We start from the raw sequence: 12,482 nt of genomic DNA, 5'->3' as shown, positions 1-12,482 counted from the left end.
GTGTGTGTGACACTGTGTGTGTGTGTGTGTGTGTGACACTGTGTGTGTGTGACACTGTGTGTGTGTGACACTGTGTGTGTGAGCCTGGCCCTGCCCCCTTCCTGCCATCTTATTACTAGACAGAGGGGGGATGGAATTTAAAAACAGTTACCTTACACTTGTATTTGTTCTCTCTAAAACACTGTGTCTGTAAAGGTGGGGGAGACTGTCTCCCCCCTTCCTGCCATCTCTCTGTGTCTGCTGATGTGTAAAATATACAAAATAACCTGTTATATACTTACTCTCTTGTTAAAAGGTGATGAAGTTTGCAGCGTAAGCCAGCCATCAGTGTTCTAGTTCTAAGGTTTTGCATACTTCAAAGTGTGTCTAAAGTATCTTGGCAAGAGAAAAAAGCCAAAATCCGCCAAGGCCCTTAAAAAGAAAATTCCTTACAAAGTACTTCATATAACACTGTTTCGATGAAACAATGCAGTCTTGATAACTTGACTTGACTAACATTACTTTTTTAAATATATGTTTTCGATGCTTTACTTTGATTTCTTTCATGTTATTTTAACACAACGTTACTTTTTTCATATTTTTTCAACATCGCCCCAAAGTCTATCTCTAGACTCAAATCACAGCTTTGAAAAAGTTCAGTCAGAGCAGCCAAAAAACTGTCCACGTTTTACAAATGAACAGACACAAATGCAGACTTGACTACTTGGCAGTTTATTAAAGCAGATTTGTCCTTTTTCATCTCTCAAAGGTTTGGGTCCTGTTCAACACTGGGTACAGAAATATATTCAATATACAGTCATTTGTACGTAAAGACTTCTTAAGTTGTAAGCACTTAGAAATATACATTTGATTGCATTTAAAGTGGCTGTAGACAACTTATCATAATGAAGTAGTTGATTGCACAAATTTGTAATGGATGTAGAATAAAGACGACATCAGCATTTAAATTGGCTCCCTATAAGACTCGCTTTCTCTATGAAATTATGTCTGGCTCTGAGTAGTGTTCTCCCTTTCACAATAAAAGCCCAAACACAATACTTTCTGAATCACTGCAGGAAGTACTGTGCTAAAATGCAAATACAAATAGCTTACAGTAGCTCCCAAGTAGTTGAACTATTGGAAAACCGCAAGTACTGTGGAAACACCTACTGGCAAAGGATTGCGGATGCAAATTATGCAAAGAGGAAGAAAAAACATTCTATCTAAAGCTAGATAACACAATCTACGTATTGACAGTATGAGTACAACAAAAAAAGTATGCATGTTGATGCAAACGACGATGTTCACTAAACGATCAATCAAAATCGAAGGATCCAATGTATTTTTAAATGGAGCAGAAATAGAACTAGTCTCCCAGTTCAAGTATCTTGAACAGGGAGTGTCATATTGGACTCGAAATTGACTTTTAAGAAACATATCAAGAAAGTATCCAATACCATTAAATTCAACTTGCAACATTTTAAACAAATTAGACCTTTTCTTAACTGTCAATGCTGCAAAGTCATACCTCCACTGTATGATTCTATCCCACATTGAATACTGTTTTACAAACTGGTCGTTTGCTTGTGCCACACACACCTGAAACCCATAGAACAGCTGTTCAAGAGAGCTATCCAGGTGTTTGACAGAAAGCCACAGTCATACCACCACCGTACCATCCTTGAAAATCACAATTTCTTGAGTTTTGACAATTTTAAGTCTTTTAAAAGTATGTGTTTTTTTAAAATAATATTTACATGGGCTGGCCCCCCTCCCCTTAGGGGAATTCATCCACAGAAAACACACTGGACGCAGCACTAGGTCAGAAACCAGAGGAGACTGTGAAGTCCACCACAGAAGGACCACCTTTGGACAAAATGTCCTCTCCATTAAAGGCAGCTCATTGTGGAATAGCCCCCCAACTGAGATACGGGATTGTCCCACTCTCAATAATTTTAAAGGTCAACTTAAAGAATGGTAGAGCAACAAACAGACGTGTAATCCAGGGCCGTATTCATGGAGTCAACATTGGGGGGGACCGATCCTCAATGTGGGTGGGACAATTTTACGGGGGTGTGGGGGGCATGGTCCCCCGGGAAGATTTTTTTTTAAATGTTGAAGTTAAAAGCATCAATCTGGTGCACTTTGAGAGCAACATTAGGGACGAAATCTATGGAAACATCTCATCAACACCCATGTGAAACAGAACTGAACAGATTTACTTTTTCTTTATGCATATTTTACAAATCACTCCCTTTTTAAACTGTAGTATGAGTTGGAATGATTTCATACCTGTTATTCTGTTATTCTCTTATTTTGTATAACTATAATGAACATATAAAGGTGTGCCTTGGAAATACTTGTTTTGCATCAATCTTGATACAGAGTACTTATTATATGTTATAGTTTTGAATGATGGGATAGTAAAACTATAATCCAGAGTGGTTTTCACAATAAGTAATGGTTTATGTTTTGCACGGACACTATCATTTACATTTTTTTACTATGTTCAATCTGAATTTACTTTAAAAACATCTATATTTATTCTGACTTTTTCTACATCCAACTCACAGGTTTATCATTGCTTTGAGAAAAAAGATTATTCATTTAACCATTTTTAGAAGTGAAGATATAGTCAATTGTTCTGGGAATGTCATGTTCAAACCTGAGACCTGAAAAACAGGCTTGGGGCTTAACTGGTTAAAATGTTTTACCATAATGTCTAATTGTGCATTGTATTACATCGCCCTATTTTATCTAGTTTAGCTTTTCTTGTTTTGTTGTTTGTAATGGCAGAGATTAGGGATGAATAAAGTACAACTATAACCATAATCACATTTAAAGCATTTCAATCCATAGAAAGGTCTGTGCCACACAATTTCAGTAGAAACAGGAACACTTTATTGCCCTTTTCAGGGTTCTTACACCTTTTCCAAATTCAAATTCAAGCACTTTTCAAGCATTTTCAAGGTGCATTTTCAAGCTTTTCAAGCAGCGTACAGCTGTTGTAAATTACATATTTATATGCACATACTTATACTCAAATGATTATTTCCCTACCTCACATTAAATCAGATGTTCTTTATGCTATAAACAACCAAATGTGTGTTTCGTAATAGCATTCTACATAAGGATGAAAAATTAAAGATAAGAAAACAAAGTTTAATATTGTAAAATGAGTGACCCATATCATATATAGTAGACTGGGCATCCCATATAACCTGGCTGAGCCAATATAAAACAATCAGCCAACTAACTTTTCAATAAATTCTTTATTAACATTTTTAACATTTTTGAGGTCCTTTTAGGGTGGCAGTAAACATACGGCTCTCCAAGGTTAGGACAAAACCATTGAAACACAAAGCTGATATAAAAAAAAGCGTGTGCAGAGATCCTCTTTCTGTGTAAGAGTTTTGGAGGTTTCCAGGGAAGTTTTTTCAGAATATGAAACTTTTATTGCCAAAATCTCCCGATAAATACATGTTTGAAGCTTGTAAAGGGAAGATGACAGCTCTCCCTCGCACTAATGCTTTTACGTAGCGATGCTCCCCCCTTCCTCCCGCTGACATTATGAATGTATGGCGTATAGTAATCATAGATAACACGGCAGGGTCCGTTACAGTTTGTTTTCATCTGATTTCAAATAAACAAAGTCTTGGCTTTCAGAATATTAAACTTGTTTCGGCAAATTCAGATGATAAATACAACTTTGAAGCTTGTAACGGCATAATTACAAGTGGAGAACGGAGTAACTTTACGTCAAAGCAGGCATAACAACAGCCGGTGTTTCTCGTGAGTGTTTTCCCCGGGAAACTAACACAATACACACAAACTCAAAAATACACAAACACACACACACACACTCGCGAGCTTCCCCCAGACCAGTAATACAAACGAAAATATGTTTCCTCCGTTAGAAAGCTAGGAATATCCTCTTTCCAACAGTGTATAACTCAAAATGTGTCTTCGGGTCAATGTGACTGATTTCGATGGAGCAAGTTTAGGCACGAAAAATACTACCAGTAGAAATACATTGCTTTTATGTGCTTCATCCTCTGAAAACCACAGGATGGCAACTGTCGCACATACTGACATAGGTACGCTCCTTTTTATTATTGTCACCTGCATAAGCAATTATCCCAAATCGAGTTCGCTAACGTTACTAGCTTAAAGAGCCTGTGACACGAACCCAACAACTGTTGTGCAATGAAATAGTGGGCTACTAGTAATCTCGAACCGTCAGTTTAAAAAAGAAAAAGCGATACCGTTCCGATAAATATCAATAATTTCGAACATCGCGGGAAAATTCCTTCGACTCATTTTGAGGTTTTGGGGGAAGCCGGAAGTGACGTCAATGAGGGAACGCTTCACTGTGCGGCGAGAGAGCCAAACACGGACAAAGTGTGTTGTCATGCGTAGAAATGGTGAATTACTGAGTTTAGGCACATTAATAACGTTTTAATTAAGTTGAATACAGTATATTCATATTTGTCAGTGCTTTCGTGTCAATTCGGTGAACATAAACATAAATGCTCGTGGTAAAAATGATGATTAAATTAGGATTAAAAATCGGTAGTGAGAGCTGCTGAATTTCCTCCCGTCGGATGTGATATAAAAACAAATCGATTATTTTTGTAAACTCAAGTGGATGAAACTATATTTATTAGTGCTTTCATGTCAATTCGGCGAACATATGATACATTAAATGATCGTGAGGATGATGATGTAAAAATCTTTTGTTTGAGCCGGTCTGCATTTCCTGATGAGAAAACAAACCTTAGCTTTTTGTAGTTGCAGTCAGTGGTGTAGTGGGCGTTGGACGCGGGCGTACGCCGTACGCCGTACCCCCACTTATTTGAAGCATGATTTCTTTTTTTAATAGTCTAATACATCTAAAATCATTGCCAGTGTTATCAGTTGCAAGTGTGTGTTTGTTGTAATAATGACGAAAACATAATAGGCAGATTTCACAGTAATTATAATAAAAACGTAGCTCAAGCATTTATGCAACTTGATTTGAAGCGTGTGTGTGTGAGGGGCAGAACTGTGTGTGTACGGTGACCAGGTGTCCCGCACTGTGCGGGACTGCACACACAGCATTTTTATTATTTGTCCCGCGTCCCACACATTGAGACTATGTTCCGCATTTGAGTGATAGTCGCGCAGAAAGGCCGGATCGGTTCGCTGACAGCCGGCACCGCCCTTTATTATTATATTGTCTAAACGGCATCATGTAAGTTGCGCTGACAGGCAACACAGAGGTCCCCAAGCCCCCCCCCCCCCCCCCCCCCACGTTGACAGTTCACGAGCGCGTCCATAGTGTCTCCCGTCCACCCACCACCCCGTACACCCAGTAAAAACATCACCACTACACCACTGGTTGTAGTAGTACACCAACATGGATTAAACGTGTTTTTTTTTACCACAATGTTGGGGAAATTAATGGATAAAATGCACGGATTATTATTATTATTATTATTATTATTATTATTATTATCATTATTATTATTATTATTCCCACTCCGATCGGGACACTAGGTCCACCGTTTCCCCGCAGCGAGGCTCCCCCCGTTGACAGTTTACGTGGGCTGGGCTGAGTGCAGTGGCGGATAGGCCATCGGGAGGAATCCCGATGGGCCGGTACCGAAGTGGGCCGGTCGGATAAGTCACTAGCACATCCCCCACTCCCCCTGTTGACAATTTACTAGTTGTACCGAAGTGGGCCGGTCGAGAGTCCCGGGCAGGTTTTTAGTCCCTGTCCACCACTGGCTACATGACCGTAGGATCGCCCATATTGACGCACCTAATACCTAAACTTCTAACAGATACAAAATAAACCGATCCTTCAGCCTCATATGAGCTCTCAGACACGTTCAAAATTAAACTGTCATCGCTGTCTGAGCTTGCTGCTGTGTGCGCCATTGTGCGTTTACATGCAGATGCTGGGATCCTGAACGGTGCAGCTGGAGCGCTGTGCCCCCAATGACGTCACCCATAATTTGGCGGGACTTGAAGAATCCCCGAGAAGATCCAGGAAATGGTCAAAATTGAAGGGCAGATTAATGGTTATCAAAGTACAAATATCCAAAATCAGTTCAGTAACGGTTTTCAAGGGGACAATATTTACTCAAATTGATGGGTTTGGATGATGGGGGGAAATCGTGTCACAGGCTCTTTAAACAAACGTAACATGCAACGTTAGCCTAATCCAAAATGCTCTACTACGGCTTACCTTTCATATGGCCCGTCAGCGCAGACTCTCCCATCGCGAATAACTGAAATTCTTTGTGGCAAACTGTGCAGAAGGCGAATCGTTGAGTTGATCCTCGTTTTAGCCACAGCTTGTATTTCTTTTCGGATAGCCAACGCTCGTTAAAATAGCAACCTCCTGGCATACTGTCATTCTCTCATTAGAATGCCCAGGTCACACAAAATAAAACACTTGCAGGTCGCGCGCATAGCGCGGGAAGGCCGGAGCGGAGCTGTTTTATGTAGAAGCGAAGCAACTAAACTCGCTCCGACTTCTTTATTTTCTTTTAATCTAAAAAGCGAACTATTCAGTCAGACAGCAATTTATTGTAAAAGTAAAGCATTTACAATTTCAAGCACTTTATCTCAAATCCAAGCACCATTCCCAAAATTCAAGCACTTTTCAAGTCATGAAAACACCTCGTAAAAATTCAAGCATTTTCAAGGATTTCAAGCACCCGTACGAACCCTGCCTTTTGCTTTACAGCCACGACTCGCACTAGCTGCTTGCCGCTCATTCAAAATCAAAAAGACCCCCAACTTCCTCCCAGGCACCCGCCCAAAAAGCCCAACCCTCAAGTAAAGGACCCAAAAGCCTTTTTGCGCTTATCGTTGGCACTGATAAAAGACTGGCATATTCCTTCAAGGTCCAGTCTGTCCAGTTTCTTCTGGTGCACATGACATATGGCCACATTATTCAGCCTCGTTTGACTCATCGATGATCTAAGCCATGTCTTAAGCCTCCTCAGGGCACTAAAACTCCTCTCAGCCTCTGCAGAAGAGGCAGGGACGACCAACAGAAGCCTTACTAAAGCTTCCACCTGACCGAAGAGACCTCTCACCTCTGGCACCATTTCCCGAATAATGCTAGCAACATCTGAGCTTGTTTCATAGGTGTAATTAGCCCCAAACATGGCCAGCTGCACCTGCAGTAGTCTTGAATTCAATTCAGGATACTCTTCTACCACCTTGTCCATGTCTCCGTGTAGCAGCACATTTTCAAGCTACTGCAGCTTGTGGAATCCAGCTTGTTCAAACCTCTCTATGAATTGAGTATTCACTGTGTCCAAGGCATTGTAGAATTGGACTCTGTACAAGGACTGGGCATCGGGAGGGATATGGGCTGCAGCCTGACCGGTGTAACGCTTTGTAGGTTTGCGGACATGAGGGATCTGAATTGGTTGTAGGTCCAACTTTGTTGCCACAGCAGTTGCTTTCGAGAACAATACATCAAAATGCTCCTCCGTTCGTTTGACCTGCATGCTTGTTTTGACATGGTCTACAGCCTCCAACATGCCTGAAACAGTCTGTTTCCTAAGCTGCAGGGAGGTGCTCAGGCACTCCAAATCCCCAATCAGGTCTTCAGCCATTAAAAGGCAGAGCACAGTGTTCCCTTTAAGAAATGTTCCATTAAAACCATTGGCGTTGGCTGAAGTTTCCGGTGAGCTGCATGATGCCATTTCTTCAAGGGCCATCAGCACTGACTCATACTGCTTGAGAACTGAGCGGATGGCAGGGGTACGTACAGTCCACCTGGTGGGACAGAGAGGCTTCAATGAGGTGAAAGTTGAACCATGCTCTGATTTTGCAATATTCTGGAAAATCAACTTGAACCTCCCAGATTGATTAAAGAAGCCCCCCAATTCATGGACCAAACCCATTGCATCTCTTACTAGTGGAGAGGCTCCACAGGCAGCCTGCGTAATTAAGTTCACGCAGTGGGGACCACAGTGATAATACACAGCCAGCGGTTGTTCTTTCCTTAAAATGGCTTGTACTCCCTGCAATCGTCCAGCCATGTTTGCGGCACCATCATGTTTGTCCTCGGAGTTGAGACAGAGGAAGCTGTAGGCGCATCATCACATCACATGCCATCTTGGCTATATTTTGCCCTGTTGTTGATGACACTTGGTAGATTCCCAGTAATTCTTCCTTTGGTTGTAGATCTGCATCTACAGAGCGCACACATATTGACTCCTGCTCAACTCCTGATATATCTTGGGTGCCATCAATGGTAATTGAGAACTGGACCACTGGCATTGATGTTATTTCCGACACAATTTCTTTGATGATTGTATTGGCCATCACCTTCAACAGCTCGTTCTGCAATTCCGGACTGGTGAAATCGAGGGGACCTTTTAGCCAGGAGGTCAGCTCTGCAGCGCCCGTTGCCTTGTACTTTAGAAGCCGGCTTAAATTCCCACTCTCCTTCTGATCGCCTCGAAAAGCCAGACCTTGCCGCGCCAAGTACCTCACACCCTCAACAATCTTCATCAGATTTCTTCTTGCTTGTTGCTGCCGTCTTTCAAGCTCACGTGAAAGTTGCACATTAACAGGCTCTGGCTCCTGAATCCTAGTCATCACAGCTAATTTGTGACACTGGCTGTGTTTATGCACACTAAATTTCTCCAGTGCCTTCTTCCAATTGTTAAAACCAGTCTTGACAAACGCTGAATCTGCTTTTGATGCAAGCTTAGACTTTTGTGCTGCAAAGTATTTAGCACAATAGAAACAGAGGACCCCTTTTACAGAGGGGCTGTAATGGAGCCATGTATGATCTTCAAACCACTTCTCCTGAAAGTAGAGTATTCTATTTGATAGGGTTTGACTGGGTATGACTTTGACATTTGGATGATTTGGGCAAAGTCCAAGCTCCTCCCCTTCCTTTCCTGTACCTTCATTTTCGCCGGCCTGGCTGCTCTCTCTCTAATTGTCAAACTCACTCTCCCTGCTTGATGGTATTATCTGAAATACATATGAGGAAGATCTCATCTTAAATTAACATTAACATTAGACTGCTATGTTGTCATTATTCTGTCTTAACCATCAATATAGCTCCTTTCTGGCTTACCTCCATGTCACCAGCGCACACTCTCCCTGTCTGGTCGCCATGCTCACATTCTCTCTCTCCCTCTCTCTCTTTACTCTGAACACACCAGAGTGAACATGGAAGAAATATCAGTAAACTATTGACTAGAAAGACTGTTGATACACATTATACATATGGGGGGACACAGGAGTCTGTACATTAACATTAGACTGCTATGTTGTCATTATTCTGTCTTAACCATCAATATAGCTCCTTTCTGGCTTACCTCCATGTCACCAGCGCACACTCTCCCTGTCCGGTCGCCATGCTCACATTCTCTCTCTCCCTCTCTCTCTTTACTCTGAACACACCAGAGTGAACATGAAATAAATATTATCAGTAAACAAGCTATCTGACTGGTAACAATACTCACTTTCTCACTGCTCTTAACTTGAGGCTGCCCAAAAAACTGTCTAATGTCACTGCCACCCTTCCTCTTGCTCATGCTTACAGCTTGACCTCGGCAATCTGCAGTTGCTGATGTGATTAATACGGGTCAGCAGCGCTGGATATAAGATAATTAAACATGTTTATTTGCAATTCTGAGCATTCTAAACCCAGCACAAGCTATGATGCACACTGCAAACCTCCTGCGTGTGAGTATCTTTTAAATGCTTCTGACGATTATGAAATACTATTTCATAATAATTGTAGAGTATTTATTATTTAATTAATTCTGGCACCTTTGGTATTCCATAGGTGTCACACATCACAGTTTTAAATCTTTCCACACCCTACAAATTACAAAATAAAATAGAAATAATCCACATGAATAAATATCTATTGGATTACATCCAAAACGACACCGTCCTTTTCCACATAGCTGACACTAGCCCGCCAAACCCTGGCTAACAACTGAAACCAGCTAGCCCACAGCTAGTTAGCTACTATTCCTGAAAAGTTCGGTTTTAAAATCAGAACTACAAGTTACTTACACAAAGAAGCTAAACCGGAGGGTTCATTAACATTACCATTAGGAAATAAAAATAATATAGATTACTTTAGGGCTAACTAGAAAAGATACCAGAACTGATGGAGGGCAAATTAAAACATGACTGACCTGCTTGGAGCATCAAGCTAACTGAAGGTGGACTCAGACGTGCAACAGCGAAAGACACCCCCGGGTACAAAATAAGGAACCAATTTACATTTGAAAAGAAATACCATTTTGGTGAAGTTCACAATAACAGAAAATATAGAGTTTCCAGTATACAAATAACCAAAATAAAGAAGTCATAGAATAGCAATATTATTTTTAATAAAAACATTTAAACTTTTTTTTTTTTTGCTATTTATTGGGGGGGACATTTTGAGTGTATCTGAATATTTGGGGGGATGTGTCCCCCCCAACGTATATGGTGAATACGGCCCTGGTGTAATCACTGCTAAATAAATGCACTTTAACACAGGGGTATCTCCTCTTGCACTTTATGTAGCGCTTTTATTTTATCTTGCACTTTATATATCATAGCTGCTACATTGTACTGCCATGTGGTAAATGCTTGTATGCTGCTCATGCTCTTTCAGCATATCATGTATTTATTTTTGCTGTATATATATATATATATAAATGTCATGTTCTTATATGCTGTATGTGACGGGACTACAGATGGAAATTAGCTCAAAGCTAAAATCCGGCTCATTTACACTTGTAAGCATTATTCTTTGTTTTAAAGTGTTGATCAATGTGCACTACAGTGGCCCTGAAGAAAATTAAACATTAAAATATGTTATCGATGTCCCCATTCCCAGTTTGTTTGGGAATAATTGCGATGTTTACTATGTTTTGGTAGCTCTTAACAAAACAGAATTTTTGTGTATGACAACTTTACAACTGGTAGAAAGTTAAGTACTTTTTCTGAACAGATTTTCTTTAAGACTGTGACTCTTAACCAGTGTTGGGCAAGTTACTTCCAAAATGTAATATATTACATATTACTTATTGCTCTCATTTGAAAGTAATAAGTTACATTACAATATTACTGTCTCTGAAATGTAATGAGTTACATTACTTTAGTTACTTTTTAGTTACTTTCACCAAAATAACCGCAAAAGAATGGCTAGGTATTTTAAATGCTAAAATGTAGTTATTGTACATCCAGTGAAGGGCAATGTGGTATAGCATAACAACTGTAGGTCCTTAAGGCTACTAACAACTTTTATTACACGGCTTAGTTGAATACTCGATTCTGATTGTAAATTCTTAACATGTGACACGTTGTTAATACAGCAGTGCAGGCCACTGTCAAGGACTATAATGAAGATTTCTAAGGAGGATCAAGAAAGAGAAAGGAAAAGAGGTTAAAAGACGGAGCGCTGGACGTCAGATAAATCACCAGAAGAAGGCAGAGAGGAAGTAAACCATAACAGGACACGGAATGGGCTCTGTAGTTTGTTTAGTATATGGCCATGTACAGGCCCGGTTCCAGAACAAAATGACTCAGGGTGCATCTGAGATTACAGGGGGCGCAGCAGTAGTAGGTTTACATGAGCAATAGTGGCTGGCAACAGCAATGAAAAATAGCATTGATGGTCCCCAATGAACAGATTATGGCATTTGTTATGTTTTGAAACCAAGCAAGTGAGAACATTTCAAGTGAGTTAAAAGTGCAATCCTGAAATATTTCATATAGTCCAAAGTGGGCTATGGCAAAGAAAAGCACAAAAGCTTCAAAACTGTACTGATAAAACAAATGAGAACATATTGTAAATCAAGGCAAATATTATTTGAACCAGCTCATGGTTTGAAATGGCAAACATTAAAAAGCAAAAGTATTATTAAAACCATGTACTACATCATCACCTTGGTCCCATCTCTGGGAAGAGAATATTTACTGTGCTTAAAAACTGGTATCACATCATCATGTGAGGTTGACTTTGTGACCTGGAGAACATTTCAGCTGCAACATTAGCTCGTTGATAAGCTTGGGATATGAGATATTTTTGTAGCCATTCGTGGTGAAGGCATCTGTGCTATTGTATGCATTATTTTTGACCCAACATTTATACAGGCATGGCAGAATATGGCACTATTTTCACATGAATATTCCATTGTCCATTTGTATACCACGAGCTGCAAAATGACCGCCTAACCCCACTGTACAGGCGGGTACTTGTTTAGACATACCTGGGCAGGCTCTGTTTTGCCGTGGTATCCTGCCACCTGCGGGCCGCGGTGGGGCGGCGTAGTTTCGGGCGACGAAGACTGCCGCTCCGGGGGCGAGGGCGGCGAGTCAGGCGGGAGTAAGCTAGTGTCCACAACGGAGGGTAACGTGATGTCCCCATCTGACCTGTTGCTACTGTCTGCAGTAGATGCAGTGTTGCCGGCGTTTAGTGATGGTTGCTTTAACCATTTTCGTATTTGATTATCCACAGATGTGTGTCA

General features: G+C 40.8%; 1 long non-coding RNA gene across 1 annotated transcript; it reads right to left on the bottom strand.

The window, feature by feature from the left end:
* Positions 1 to 8,648: 8,648 nt before the first annotated feature.
* On the bottom strand, positions 8,649 to 9,411 carry LOC307044087. The gene is made up of 3 exons (XR_013809518.1): positions 9,324 to 9,411; positions 9,080 to 9,154; positions 8,649 to 8,973 (listed from the first exon to the last, which is right to left on the bottom strand). It is a non-coding gene; the product is annotated as an uncharacterized lncRNA (long non-coding RNA).
* Positions 9,412 to 12,482: the final 3,071 nt, after the last annotated feature.

This window comes from Notothenia rossii (assembly GCF_949606895.1).
Source record: "Notothenia rossii genome assembly, chromosome: 6".
In the NCBI taxonomy this organism is placed as follows: Eukaryota; Metazoa; Chordata; class Actinopteri; order Perciformes; family Nototheniidae; genus Notothenia; species Notothenia rossii.
This window is presented reverse-complemented; position numbering and strand designations above follow the sequence as displayed.